Source organism: Ranitomeya variabilis, chromosome 5 (genome assembly GCF_051348905.1).
Source record: "Ranitomeya variabilis isolate aRanVar5 chromosome 5, aRanVar5.hap1, whole genome shotgun sequence".
NCBI lineage: Eukaryota > Metazoa > Chordata > Amphibia > Anura > Dendrobatidae > Ranitomeya > Ranitomeya variabilis.
The window spans coordinates 260163372-260179395 of record NC_135236.1 but is presented as its reverse complement, the minus strand read 5'-3'; the positions used below and the strand labels follow the sequence as shown (position 1 = coordinate 260179395).

General features: G+C 45.8%; 1 long non-coding RNA gene across 1 annotated transcript in view; it reads left to right on the top strand.

Moving 5' to 3' along the window:
- LOC143775706 (uncharacterized) overlaps positions 1-16024 on the top strand; it is a 142262-nt gene that overhangs the window by 14591 nt on the left and 111647 nt on the right. Inside the window, exon 2 of the long non-coding RNA XR_013215693.1 lies at positions 13732-13813. This is a non-coding gene — a long non-coding RNA (uncharacterized LOC143775706). The remainder of the gene's footprint in view (positions 1-13731; positions 13814-16024) is intronic.

Here is a 16024-nt window from a genome sequence, read left to right as displayed (position 1 = left end):
AGCGCAGAGTGCTTGCGCATCTCTTTGGATACTCTTTCACGCCTGGGCTGTTTGATAAATTTATTAAAAATATAAAAATTCTCTTCTCCAGTTCCAGCTCAGCGGATATCCTTTTAGATATGATCCTGGACACCTCCCAAGTGTTGGTGATTCTCCCTCGAGACAAGATCTTAGCCCTTCATCAGGGAGCCTGGACATTTTGTTGTCCATCCCCACATTCCATCCGTTTCTGCATGGGGGTACTGGGGAAAATGGTGGCAGCAACAGAATCTGTTCCTTTCGCCCAGCTACACCTCTGTCATTTGCAGCATGCGCTTGTGGCAGTCTGGGACAGGAGCCCGCTCCCTCTCGACCAGCTGTCGCTTGCCCCCGCGTGTCAAGTTGGCGCTCACATGGTGGACGTTGGGTTCTTTCCTCAACCAGGGGAAATTCTCCTAGTCCAATGGCTGGTGGTAACTACCGATGCCAGTATCCTTGGCTGGGCAGCGGTCTTTCGTCACCACACTTCCCATGGTCAGCTCGGGGGTCGCATGTCCCAATCAATGTCCGGGACCTTCGGGCGATCTGCTTATTCTTACGGCAGTTCCATCATCTCCTGGCAGGATGCCCCATCCGAATTCATTCAGACATCACCACGGCTGTAGCATACATCAATCATCAAGGGGGCACTTGCAGCAATGCACGAGGTGGTTCAGATCACATCGGGAGAGTGGGCTCTTCATCCAGACGTCGTCCAGCAGATCTGTCATCCCTGGGGGACCCCGGACGTGGATCTGATGACTTCAAGTTAAACGCCAAAGTACCCGGGTACATAGCTCGGGATCCAGAAGCCATTTAGTGGATGCTCTGGTTCTTCCATGGCGTTTGTTTCATCTTCCTTTACTTACAAGGATCTTCAGGAAGATCAAACTGGAAGGGGTTCTAATGATTCTAGTCGCTCCAGATTGGCCATGCCCGGGCGTGGTACGCTAAGCTAGTGCAGCTCGTCGCCGACGTCCCCTGGCAACTACCGGATCGAACAGATATGCTCTCCCAGGGCCCGATTTGCCACCGGATCTCAGGGACCCTGTGTTTAACGGCTTGGCCGTTGAATCCTGAGTCCCAACCCAAGCTGTTTTCTCCCTTCAGGTGGTTTCTACCATGATTAGCGTCCGGAAGCTTGCGTCAGTGCGCATCTATCACCACACATGGAAAACCTTTTTTCGCATGGTGCAGAGACCGGACGTCCTTCCCTCGCCTTCTCCATTCCTACCATTTTGGAGTTCCTCTAAACCATTTTGGAGTTCCTCCAAACCGGTTTGGAGTCAAGCTCGGCGCTTAGCTCCCTCAAAGGTCAGATCTCTGCCTTATCGGTTCTGTTCTAGCGCAGGATTGCTTCAAATCTGCAAGGGAGGACTTTCATTTAGGGGGTCTGTCATTTGGTACCCCCCTATAGAATGCCATTGGATGTGGGGGACCCTAACCTGGTCCTGGGTGTTCTTCTGGAGACTCCTTTCGAATCGCTGCAGGATGTCTCGTTGATCTTCCTTTATTGGAAAATCGATTTTTTTTTTCTCCCAGTGATGTCAATCAGGCGGATCTCGGAGCTAGCCGCCCTGTCCTGTCGAGCTCTTTTCCTAATCTTCCACCAGAACTGGTGATTCTCAGGCCATCCCCGGCCTTCTTGCACAAGGTGGTCTTTTCTTTCCACCTCAACAAGGACATTGTTCTGTCCTCATTTTGTCCGACACCGGTACATCGTTTTGAGAGATCGCACTTTGGATATGGTGAGAGCTCTCAGAAGGTACGTCTCACGGACAGCGTCCTTCCATTATTCGTGCTTCCTGAGGGTCACAGGAAGGGCTTAACCCACCTCAAACGTCCACTATAGCCAGGTGGATTCACTCAGCTATTCAGGAATCCTACCGTGTCGGAGACAAGCTTATTGCGGCAGGGATTAGAACACACGCCACTCGGTCGGTGGACTTTTCTTGGGCCTTTCGGCACCAGGTGTCAGCGAAACAGGTCTGCAAGGCTGCGACTTGGTCCAATCTGCACTCAACCTCGAAACACTACAATATCCACACTCAGGCTTCCGCGGATGCGGGTCTGGGCTGACAAAGCCTCTAGTCAGTTGGTGCATGGGGTTTGATCTGTTATATTGTTTCCCCACCCAGGGACTGCTTTATGACGTCCCATGGTCCTGTGTCCCCCAATGAGGTGAAGGAGAAACAGATTTGTGTACTCACCGTAAAATCTTTTTCTTCGAGCCACTCATTGGGGGACACAGCACCCACCCTGTTGGCCTGATGGTTATGTTTGTTTTTTAGTTTGACATGTTATACCTGTATTTGATGGTTATGATCTCTTACTGCTTTGTCACTGAACTGGCTGAGGCTGGAGCCAGTGGTAGGTGCATATTTCATAGGAGGAGCTAACTTTTTTCGTAATCACTTAGTGTCAGCCTCCTAGTGGCAGCAGCATACACCCATGGTCCTGTGTCCCCCAATGAGTGGCTCGGAGAAAATGATTTTACGATGAGTACACAAAAATCCCTGTTTCAACCTTGGCGGTGCCAAGATGCGAAAAAATATTAAGAAAACAAAAAAATTGTACTGATGTAAAGTAGACATGTGGTGAATGTTATTTATTAACAATTTTGTATGACATATCGCTCTGGTTTAAGTGCATAAAAATTTAAAGTTTGAAAATTTTGTCCAAGACATATCGAAGAAATTTCAGAATCACTGGGATATGTTGACGCTTTCCAGAGTCATTACCTCCTAAAGTGACACTGGTCAGAATTGTAAAATTTGGCCATGTCATGAATGTGGAAACAGGCTTGGTGGTGAAGGGGTTAACCTTTAGCAGAATTCACACTTCAGTGTTGTGTGGACTCTTCTCAGACCACAATCCCCAGTCTCATGACCCAAACAGCCTCATAGGCATATATGATATTATTAGTGTGTGGCAGGACATCCACGGTTGGGCAAAGAATTCAGGTCTGAGAACGGGTCATGTGAATTCCGCCGAACAAGGTAAAATAGCTCCACAGCCATGTAGAGTTAAGCACAAAGTTGTGCACTAAGGACTAATTACACTGGCGTCTTAATAACCGATTCCCCCACACTGTAAGGCCAGTCTCACACGTCCAGATAATTCCGGTACCGGAAAAATCGGTACTGGAGTTATCCGTGTCCGTGTGCTCACGTGGCACATCAGTGTGGCACACGTGCGGCAGCCGTGTGCCAACTGAGGACCACATGGACCGTGCAGGAGACAGCGCTACAGTAAGCGCTGTTCCCCCTGCGTGTGGTGCTGAAGCCGGTATTCATCCCTTCTCCCCAGCAACGTTCGCTGGAGAGAAGGAATAAAAAATCATGTTTTTTTATTTTTTTTGTTTTTAAAATAAAGTTCCCGGTCACCGCCCGCCTCCCACCCCCTGTGCGCCCGCCCGCTTGCATTAAAATACTCACCCAGCTCCCGTGATGCTTCCTCTCAGCGCCGCAGCTTGTCCTGTATGAGCGGTCACGTGGTACCGCTCATTACAGGGATGAATATGCGGCTCCACCCCTATGGTTGTTCCTTCCCGGTGAAAGACCTGGCTATTCATTGCTTACGTTGAGAAACACGTGATGGTGTCTCCGCGGCTTTTCTACATGCATTTGCATATTTCCCTTTAGGGATGGGGGCAGTGTTTTGGATCACTGCGTTGAGAAACACGTGATGTTGTCTCCGCGGTGTTGGATGTTTTGATCTACCCGAGGTCATTCATACTTATATTTATAGTCTTTTCACTAGGCACTGCTCCTAATAGCCAGTTTCCTACTCCACACTGATGAGGGGCAAATACCCCGAAACAGCTGTCTGTGGATGGATACCATGTTTGGCATTGGTGGTTTTCCTTTATTGGATGCTGCCCTTCCCGTGGTTGTTCCTTCCCGGTGAAAGACCTGGCTATTCATTGCTTGCGTTGAGAAACACGTGATGGTGTCTCCGCGGCTTTTCTACATGCATTTGCATATTTCCCTTTAGGGATGGGGGAAGTGTTCTGGATCACTGCGTAGAGAAACACGTGATGGTGTCTCCGCGGTGTTGGATGTTTTTAACTCCCCGAGGTCATTCATCCTTATATTTATAACCTCTCCTCCAAAGACAGCCACATTAGGAACTGCATGCATGGTGATATTAGCCAAAGCCTTGGGTAGTCCTCTCAGTAGAATAGAGATAGGTCAGCATGCTTAATATGACTGCTGTAGGGAGTGGGCACATACATGGAAAAATAATCGGAAGCTGTAACGTCCAGAAATATTACTGCAACCTTGTCTACAGAGAGAAAATGAAGTTATTTTCTCCATGCACCTGCACACTTGCAGTCATTGGGGCAGTGCTGGGAGCTGTTCCAGTCACTATTCACTACACAGTGACCACCCTGTGATCACTCTCCTGCTCACTTGCAGTCATTGGGGCGGTGCTGGGAGCTGTTCCAGTCACCACTCACTACACAGTGAGCACACTGTGATCACTCTCCTGCACACTTGCAGTCATTGGGGCGGTGCTGGGAGCTCTTCCAGTCACCATTCACTACACAATGAGCACACTGTGATCACTCTCCTGCACACTTGCAGTTATTGGGGCGGTGCTTGGAGCTGTTCCAGTCACCATTCACTACACAGTGAGCACACTGTGATCACTCTCCTGCACACTTGCAGTCATTGGGGCGGTGCTGGGAGCTGTTCCAGTCACCATTCACTACACAGTGAGCACACTGTGATCACTCTCCTGCACACTTGCAGTTATTTGGGCGGTGCTGGGAGCTGTTCCAGTCACCATTCACTACACAGTGAGCACACTGTGATCACTCTCCTGCACACTTGCAGTTATTGGGGCGGTGCTCGGAGCTGTTCCAGTCACTAATCACTACACAGTGAGGACACTGTGATCACTCTCCTGCACACTTGCAGTTATTGGGGCGGTGCTGGGAGCTGTTCCAGTCACTGTTCACTACACAGTGAGGACACTGTGATTACTCTCCTGCACACTTGCAGTTATTGGGGCGGTGCTGGGAGCTGTTTCAGTCACTAATCACTACACAGTGAGCACACTGTGATCACTCTCCTGCACACTTGCAGTCATTGGGGCGGTGCTGGGAGCTGTTCCAGTCACTAATCACTACACCGTGAGCATACTGTGATCAATCTCCTGCACACTTGCCGTCATTGGGGGGTGCTGGGAGCTTTTGCAGTCACTAATCACTACACAGTGACCACCCTGTGATCACTCTACTGCACACTTGCAGTCACTGAAGCAGTGCTGGGAGCTGTTGCAGTCACTAATCACTACACAGTGAGCACACTGTGATCACTCTCCTGCACACTTGCAGTCATTGGGGCGGTGCTGGGAGCTGTTCCAGTCACTAATCACTACACAATGAGGACACTGATCACTCTCCTGTACACTTGCAGTCAATGGGGGAATGCTGGGAGCTGTTCCAGTCACCATTCACTACACAGTGAACACACTGTGATCACTCTCCTGCACACTTGCAGTCATTGGGGCGGTGCTGGGAGCTTTTCCAGTCACTATTCACTACACTGTGAGCACACTGTGATCACTCTCCTGCACACTTGCAGTTATTGGGGCGGTGCAGGGAGTGGTTTCATCACCATTCACTACACAGTGAGCACACTGTGATCACTCTCCTGCACACTTGCAGTTATTGGGGCGGTGCTCGGAGCTGTTCCAGTCACTAATCACTACACAGTGAGGACACTGTGATCACTCTCCTGCACACTTGCAGTTATTGGGACGGTGCTCGGAGCTGTTCCAGTCACTGTTCACTACACAGTGAGGACACTGTGATCACTCTCCTGCACACTTGCAGTTATTGGGGCGGTGCTGGGAGCTGTTCCAGTCACTGTTCACTACACAGTGAGGACACTGTGATTACTCTCCTGCACACTTGCAGTTATTGGGGCGGTGCTGGGAGCTGTTTCAGTCACTAATCACTACACAGTGAGCACACTGTGATCACTCTCCTGCACACTTGCAGTCATTGGGGCGGTGCTGGGAGCTGTTCCAGTCACTAATCACTACACAGTGAGCATACTGTGATCAATCTCCTGCACACTTGCCGTCATTGGGGGGTGCTGGGAGCTTTTGCAGTCACTAATCACTACACAGTGACCACCCTGTGATCACTCTACTGCACACTTGCAGTCACTGAAGCAGTGCTGGGAGCTGTTGCAGTCACTAATCACTACACAGTGAGCACACTGTGATCACTCTCCTGCACACTTGCAGTCAATGGGGGAATGCTGGGAGCTGTTCCAGTCACTAATCACTACACAGTGAGCACACTCTGATCACTCTCCTGCACACTTGCAGTCATTGGGGCGGTGCTGGGAGCTGTTCCAGTCACTAATCACTACACAGTGAGCATACTGTGATCAATCTCCTGCACACTTGCCGTCATTGGGGGGTGCTGGGAGCTTTTGCAGTCACTAATCACTACACAGTGACCACCCTGTGATCACTCTACTGCACACTTGCAGTCACTGAAGCAGTGCTGGGAGCTGTTGCAGTCACTAATCACTACACAGTGAGCACACTGTGATCACTCTCCTGCACACTTGCAGTCAATGGGGGAATGCTGGGAGCTGTTCCAGTCACCATTCACTACACAGTGAACACACTGTGATCACTCTCCTGCACACTTGCAGTCATTGGGGCGGTGCTGGGAGCTGTTCCAGTCACTAATCACTACACAGTGAGCACACTCTGATCACTCTCCTGCACACTTGCAGTTATTGGGGCGGTCCTGGGAGCTTTTCCAGTCACTATTCACTACACTGTGAGCACACTGTGATCACTCTCCTGCACACTTGCAGTTATTGGGGCGGTGCAGGGAGTGGTTTCATCACCATTCACTACACAGTGACCACACTGTGGTCACTCTTTTACACACTTGACAGCCTGCTCTGCAGTGTTTGTGTGCAGCATGTGTCTGCAGAGCAAGCTGTCAATCAGTGTGCTGTGAGTGATCACTGTACACTCCCTATAAAATGAGAAGTGACTTTAACAGCTTGCAGCACCACCAGGTGCACAGATAATCTATTATTTTGTCCCTGTAGCTGTTGCTCAAGTACGGCAGCCAGACATGATTAAAACGCTATTTACATGCAGATATAGTGGAAATCTTCAAGCAAATAATTTTCAAATGTCTAGCAGGTTTACTGGAAGTGCAGCTAAAAGATGAAAATAAAGTTATATTCTCCCTGCGGCCTCTCACTTATAGTTTTCTGGGCCGAGCACTGCTCATTACACAGTGAGTGCACTGTAATTACTCTCTTGCACATCGATTGACTGCCTGGTTTTGAGTGGATGTGTGCTGAGGGAGCTGTCATTCAATTTGGCAGGGAATTATTACAGTGCACTCACTGTGTAGTGATCGTTGGCTGTAACAGCGCCATGCACTGCCCAGATGACTGCAGGGAGGATACGACTTCATTTTCTCCAAGCAGGCATTACTCCACTAAACCTGCTAGACATAATCTAAACCATTTCCTGCAAATTACCCCTATACCTGCATGTAAATAGCATCCCTGGAGATAACCAGTTTCTTATTAAGACATTATAGAGGGTGACTGAACTTGGACATGACGGTTCTCTACTACTGGACAACCACAGCTTAGATCAATTTAGGACCTCATATAAAATAAGAACAGTGGATATTCTAAGGCTACTTTCACACTAGCGTCGGGCTCGGTCCGTCGCAGTGCGTTGGGCCGAGGTTACCGACGCTAGCGTTGTATACGCCGCACGACGGGGGCAGCGGATGCATTTTTCCAGCGCATCCGCTGCCCCATTGTGAGGTGCGGGGAGGTGGGGGCGGAGTTCCGGCCGCGCATGCGCAGTCGGAAAAAGCGGACCGTCGGCAGCAAAAAACGTTACATGTAAGGTTTTTTGCAGCCGACGGTCCGCCACAACACGGCGCAACCGTCGCACGACGGTTGCGACGTGTCAATTCGTCGCAATGCGTCGTTAATGTTAGTCTATGGACAAAAAACGCATCCTGCAAGCACTTTTGCAGGATGCGTTTTTTGACCAAAACGACGCATTGCGACGGAGGACAAAAAACACCAGTGTGCAAGTAGCCTAACCCTGTAACTGCGTTGGTCCAGTGATGATGCTGATGTTCCTGGCGGTGGTGTGACATTGTAGTGTTACGTGCCAATGATCAACCGCTGTTGTATGGATATTCTGTAAGAGCTGACGTCTGATAAACTAGTAACGGCTCCGGGAATAGCGCTACCAACATTGCTGGACAGATGCCTCTATAGAAGGCGAGTATCCACTGTTCTTATTTTATATGGAGTCCTGAATTGATTAAACTGGGGATGTCCAGTACTGGACAACCCCTCTAATAGTGGCTTTCCTTTTTTTGTAGAGTAGGGGCAGATATACATAGTAGGTCATTATGCAAGAATTAACACAAAACTAGAAAAGAAAAGCAGCCGTTCCAGATTTGTGTTTTTTTTTGCCTCTGTACAGCCCCAGTCTCATTCTTTTCCTGAAATGGGGCCACAGTACAGATCTATGTAAAGCATCTGGTCAGGAGTCCTGGAGGAAATGCCAAAGGGGCTACGTTCCCTCATTCTAGGGATGGAACAGGATCTAAGTAGTTGGAACCCCACCAGACCTTGCTGTTTGCCATATTTTACCCTTTTAAATAAAATACTGTTACTGTCTGCAGTCATCACTGAGGAAGCTTACTGAAGATGGATTTATAGAGTTTCTATTGAATTCAATGAGGAATGGTCCCATCTGGATGCCATGAGTGCTCACTAGTTGCAGCTGCAGGCAGCCAGAGATCATTCATTTCAATTAGTTTTCCCATCTGATAAGCTGATCACTAGGATGTGCTATCACTTTATGCTCTCAGAGTCAGACATCTGGGACTCCCACTAGTCCTAAGAAGAACAAGATGTAACATTAGTGTATTGTTGCGTTCCTCTCAATTTTTCACTTCAATGGGACCTACACTGCAATTCCATGCAGCCATGTGACCAGAGGCTACCAAGCAGGGAAAACTGAATAGATGCAACGCAAAGGATTTTTAGGGATCTCAGACACTGGACTACCACCAATCACAATGTTATTGCATTTCCTAACAAAATGCAATCAGTTTATTAGATGGAAAGAGCCTTTTAAACAATTTAAAAAAAAACATAGGAACAATTTAATGTAATTGAGATTGTTTAGCTGTGGTATATACTGTATATTGGATTTCTGTCCCTGGTTATCAGCAATGAGAAGGTGATAACAGTGTGTAAATGGTAGGATTATGATTAGCCTTTATTTTAAACCAGCTGTACAGTGTCATTTAAAAACGCTCAGAAATACTAAATAATGACAGAGAATTACGATTCAAACCCTTGTCTGTGATTTATAGCTAAACCTTCAATACACAGTATAAAAATTTATAAAATATATACATTTTTTTTTTCCTCCAAATGGAAGAAATATTGTGATCGGACACATAACAGATGATCCATGATCCATGTCTGGTAGCCCATTATTCAAATAACAAAAGTCTGACTGTCCCATCCAAACAGAAAACTGGTGTGTACAGGTGCAAACTAAGAGAAGCCATCTCCATATGTAACAAAGAAAGCACTGTGCAGCGCTGTAAACATGAAATATATGAAATTTATTTGAATATAAATCCTACCTACCCAGAACTACAGGCTTCAGACTAGGAGAGGATTCATATTAGGCCGGGGACACACACAACGTATAAAAAAACGGTCCGTTTTTCACGGACGAGAATCGCACAAATGTTTCCAAAACAGTGATCCGTGTGCAGTGCGAGGATGCGATTTCCTCGCATCAAATGATCCCTTTGACATCCGTGTGACATCCGTATGGCATCCGTATGCCGAGATTTTCTCGCAGGCTTGCAAAACCGACATCTAATGGATTTATGTGCTCAAATGTTTGTTAAAACATATATACAGTATACATATATATATGTCATTGAGACACATATATATATATTCTGTATTTATATTTCATTCAGCGCGATATCTGTGAACAGCCGGTAATTCAATTGCCGGCTTTTCATTTCTCCTTCCCAAACCCGACAGGATATGAGACATGGTTTACATACAGTAAACCATCTCATATCCCCTTTTTTTTGCATATTCCACACTACTAATGTTAGTAGTGTGTATGTGCAAAATTTCAGCGCTGTAGCTATTAAATTTAAGGGTTAAATTGTGGAAAAAATTGGCGTGGGCTCCCGCGCAATTTTCTCCGCCAGAGTGGTAAAGCCAGTGACTGAGGGCAGATATTAATAGCCAGGAGAGGGTCCATGGTTATTGCTCCCCCCCCCCCCCTCGTGGCTAAAAACATCTGCCCCCAGCCACCCCAGAAAAGGCACATCTGGAAGATGCGCCTATTCTGGCACTTGGCCACTCTCTTCCCACTCCCGTGTAGCGGTGGGATATGGGGTAATGAAGGGTTAATGCCACCTTGTTATTGTAAGGTGACATTAAGCCGGGTTAATAATGGAGAGGCGTCAATTATGACACCTATCCAATATTAATCCAATTGTATGAAAGGGTTAAAAAACACACATTATTAAAAAGTATTTTAATGAAATAAACACACAGGTTGTTTTAGTATTTTATTGTTCTCTCAATCCATCCGGAACACCCTCGCTTGGCAAAATAATAAACCCACAATATACATGCCCTCTCTGATGAACTGTCAGGTCCCACGAGGTAATCCATCTGAAGGGGTTAATTATTTTATAGGCAGGAGCTGCGCTAAAGCACTCGCTCGTACCTGTAATCCCCAGGTGATGAAATGAAAGGAAAGCTGAGTGATCTGTACTTACATTGAGTTGCGTTGAGGCGCCCTCTGGTGGATGTTCTCATGAACTGGAGCCTTGGAAAAGTTCCCACGCTCGAGTTCATATGAGTTCATCCACCAGAGGGCGCCTCACCGCAACTCAATGTAAGTACAGATCACTCAGCTTTCCTTTCATCACCTGGGGCTTACAGACATGAGCGAGTGCTTTAGCACAGCTCCTGCCTGTAAAATAATTAACCCCTTCAGATGGATTACCTCGTGGGACCTGACAGTTCATCAGAGAGGGTATGTATACAGGTCCTTCTCAAAAAATTAGCATATAGTGTTAAATTTCATTATTTACCATAATGTAATGATTACAATTAAACTTTCATATACTATAGATTCATTATCCACCAACTGAAATTTGTCAGGTCTTTTATTGTTTTAATACTGATGATTTTGGCATACAACTCCTGATAACCCAAAAAACCTGTCTCAATAAATTAGCATATGAAGAAAAGGTTCTCTAAACGACCTATTACCGTAATCTTCTGAATCAACTAATTAACTCTAAACACATGCAAAAGATACCTGAGGCTTTTAAAAACTCCCTGCCTGGTTCATTACTCAAAACCCCCATCATGGGTAAGACTAGCGACCTGACAGATGTCAAGAAGGCCATCATTGACACCCTCAAGCAACAGGGTAAGACCCAGAAAGAAATTTCTCAACAAATAGGCTGTTCCCAGAGTGCTGTATCAAGGCACCTCAATGGTAAGTCTGTTGGAAGGAAACAATGTGGCAGAAAACGCTGTACAACGAGAAGAGGTGACCGGACCCTGAGGAAGATTGTGGAGAAGGACCGATTCCAGACCTTGGGGAACCTGAGGAAGCAGTGGACTGAGTCTGGTGTGGAAACATCCAGAGCCACCGTGCACAGGCGTGTGCAGGAAATGGGCTACAGGTGCCGCATTCCCCAGGTAAAGCCACTTTTGAACCATAAACAGCGGCAGAAGCGCCTGACCTGGGCTACAGAGAAGCAGCACTGGACTGTTGCTAAGTGGTCCCAAGTACTTTTTTCTGATGAAAGCAAATTTTGCATGTCATTCGGAAATCAAGGTGCCAGAGTCTGGAGGAAGACTGGGGAGAAGGAAATGCCAAAATGCCTGAAGTCCAGTGTCAAGTACCCACAGTCAGTGATGGTGTGGGGTGCCATGTCAGCTGCTGGTGTTGGTCCACTGTGTTTCATCAAGGGCAGGGTCAATGCAGCTAGCTATCAGGAGATTTTGGAGCACTTCATGCTTCCATCGGCTGAAATGCTTTATGGAGATGAAGATTTCATTTTTCAGCACGACCTGGCACCTGCTCACAGTGCCAAAACCACTGGTAAATGGTTTACTGACCATGGTATTACTGTGCTCAATTGGCCTGCCAACTCTCCTGACCTGAACCCCATAGAGAATCTGTGGGATATTGTGAAGAGAAAGTTGAGAGACGCAAGACCCAACACTCTGGATGAGCTTAAGGCCGCTATTGAAGCATCCTGGGCCTCCATAACATCTCAGCAGTGTCACAGGCTGATTGCCTCCATGCCACACCGCATTGAAGCAGTCATTTCTGCCAAAGGATTCCCGACCAAGTATTGAGTGCATAACTGAACATTATTATTTGATGGTTTTTTTGTTTGTTATTAAAAAACACTTTTATTTGATTGGCCGGTTGAAATATGCTAATTTATTGAGACAGGTTTTTTGGGTTATCAGGAGTTGTATGCCAAAATCATCAGTATTAAAACAATAAAAGACCTGACAAATTTCAGTTGGTGGATAATGAATCTATAATATATGAAAGTTTAATTGTAATCATTACATTATGGTAAATAATGAAATTTAACACTATATGCTAATTTTTTGAGAAGGACCTGTATTGTGGGTTTATTATTTTGCCAAGCGAGGGTGTTCCGGATGGATTGAGAGAACAATAAAATACTAAAACAACCTGTGTGTTTATTTCATTAAAATACTTTTTAATAATGTGTGTGTGTTTTTTAACCCTTTCATAAAATTGGATTAATATTGGATAGGTGTCATAATAGACGCCTCTCCATTATTAACCCGGCTTAATGTCACCTTACAATAGCAAGGTGGCATTAACCCTTCATTACCCCATATCCCACCGCTACACGGCAGTGGGAAGAGAGTGGCCAAGTGCCAGAATAGGCGCATCTTCCAGATGTGCCTTTTCTGGGGTGGCTGGGGGCAGATGTTTTTAGCCACGGGGGGTCAACGTTAGTAGTGTGGAATATGCAAAAAAAAAAGGGGATATGAGATGGTTTACTGTATGTAAACCATGTCTCATATCATGTTGGGTTTAGGCAGGAGTAATGAAAAGCCGGCAATTGAATTACCGGCTTTTCTCTAACACCGCTGCGTATTTCTCGCAAGTCACACGCATGGTCCGTGTGTAATCCGATTTTTTCTCGCACCCATAGACTTGCATTGGCGAGTCTCGGCCGAGATACGCTGACAATCGCAGCATGCTGCGATTTCACTCGGATCCTGAATACGGTGGAGAAAATATCGGATGATGGGAGCTGCACCATAGATTAACATTGGGCCGAGTGCTATGCGATTTTTTTATCGCATAGCACTCGTCCGTATTACGGTCTAGTGTGACCCCGGCCTTAGATAGGTTCCCAGTAACCGGAGATTGCCTTTTTGGTTCTGGGCATGCATAAACTGGCCAAATTACGTGCTGTCTCCATTCTTTTCTTATTATTTAGAGCAGCAATGCAATTCAAATATTATGTATTTCATTTTTACATGCTATATTACTACAGAGTGCAACTTTATTTGTTTAGTAGCCCATTATTGACATTAAATTGTCACCCAGCAGATACTGGAGCGATCCATCAAGTCACAAACTGCAGAAGACCAAAGAAAGCCGCCCCGATAATAGAAGACGACAGCGACTGGTGAGTATTATACTGGGGCAGGGAATTAAGATTAGTGACACCACTCTAGCGGTAAAATAAAAAAAATGCGATCCACCCGCGGCTGTTAAAATGTTAAATGCCGCTGTCAAACTCTGAGGAAGCGCGTCATTAACTCCTTCCATCGGCGCTCGTGTCACATGACCGTGGGTCGTCAATGGGTCGGCATGACAACCAGAGGTCTCCTACAGACCTCTATGGTTGTTACTCCTGGATTGCTGTGAGCGCCACCTGGTGGTCGGCGCTCATAGCAAGTGTGTAATTCTGCTACATACAGGTGATCTGATCATCGCCTCTATGTAGCAGAGCCGATCAAATTATGGCAGCTTGTAGTCTCCCATGGAGGCTATTGAAGCATGCCAAAAGTTAAAAAAAATGTTTTTAAAAATATAACAAAAATATAAAAGTTCAAATCACCCCCCCCCCCCTTTCATTTCATTCAAAATAAAACAATGAAAAAAAAATCAAACATACACATAATTGGTATCGCCACATTCAGAAACGCCCGATCTATCAACAATTAAAAAAAGGATTAAACTGATCGCTTAGCGAGAAAAAAAGTCAAAATGCCAGAATTACGTTTGCATTAAAATGCTTTAACTGGTGATCAAAAGATCGTATCTGAACCAAAATGGTATCATTAAAAGCGACAGATTGGCTCCCAAAGAATAAGACATCACCAAACCCCAAATCACGAAAAATGGAGACGCTATCAGAAAATGAGATTTTTTTTTTTTTTCAACAAAGTTTGGAAATTTTTTTTCACCACTTAAATTAAAAAAAAAGACCCTAGACATGTTTGGAGTCTAGTAAAAAAAAAAGTAGTCTGGTAAAAAAGCCAAACAAAAAACAAGTGTGGGATTGCACTTTTTTTTGCAATTTCACAACACCTGGAATTTTAATTCCCGTTTTCAAGTACACAGTGACATGGTAAAACCAATGGTGTCCTTCAAAAGTACAACTCGTCCCGCAAAAAACAAGCCCTCCCGTGGCCATTTTGACCAAAAATATAAAAGGTATGGCCATGGGAAGAAGGGGAGCAAAAAATGGAAACGCAAAAACGGAAATACCCCTGATCCTTAAGGGGTTAAACCAGAGAGCTACGTCACACAAAATAGTTGATAAATAACATTTCCCACATGTTTACATAAGCACAATTTTTGAAACATAATTAACTTTTTAGGAAGTTAGAACGTTTAAAAGTTGATCATCAATTTCTCATTTTTTCCATCAAAATTTACAAAACCATTTTTTAAGGCACCACATCACATTTGAAGTGACTTTGTAGGGCCTATATGACAGAAAATACCCCAAAGTGAAACCATTCTAAAAACTGCACCCCTCAAAGTCCACAAAACCGCATTCAAGAGGTTTATTATTAATGCCATGTGGAAGAAAAAAAATGAGTATGTCGATACCCGATATATGTGTTGCAAAACTACTGTTTGGTTGCATGGCACTGCTCAAAAGGCAAGGAGCATCATTTGACTTTTTGAATGGAAAAATGGCTGGAACGAGAGCAGTTGCCATGTCGCCTTTGAAGAGCCCCTCATGTGCCTAAACAGTGAAACCCTCTCACAAGTGACCCCATTTTGAAAACTAGGCCTCTCAAGGAATGTATCTAGATGTGTGGTGAGCACCTTAAATCCCCAGGTGCTTCACAGAAGTTTAAAGTAGAGCCATAAAAATAAAGAAAATAATTTTTTTTCCACAAAAATTTTCTTTTAGCCCCAATTTTTTTTATTTTCACATGGGTAACAGGAGAAAATGGACCTCAAAATTTGTTGTGCAATTTCTCCTGAATATGCCAGTGGGATTTGGATGTTTCGCCCCCAGCAGTTCGCCGAAGTTATACCATCCAGCTGCCATACCATCACCCCAGAGGACCCCTTTAAGCAGCGTCGGTCCCTACTGACCGAATACCACAGGTGGCATCACGAACACAAACTTTATTCACCAAACCCTTAAAAGACTTTTCTCTTTTATTTGAGTGCCCAGGGCCACTGACCGGGTCGCAGCCACCGTGACGTCCCCTTCAAGTACCGGACCCGGTACCAAGTACCCCACTGGCCTGGCGGGCAACTCAACTTGGTGTCACAAACAGGATGTACCCGGGGGCGAACTGCTGGGGGCGAAACATCCTATAACCGTATGCCAATACACCATATGTGGTCATACAACTACTTTTGAGGC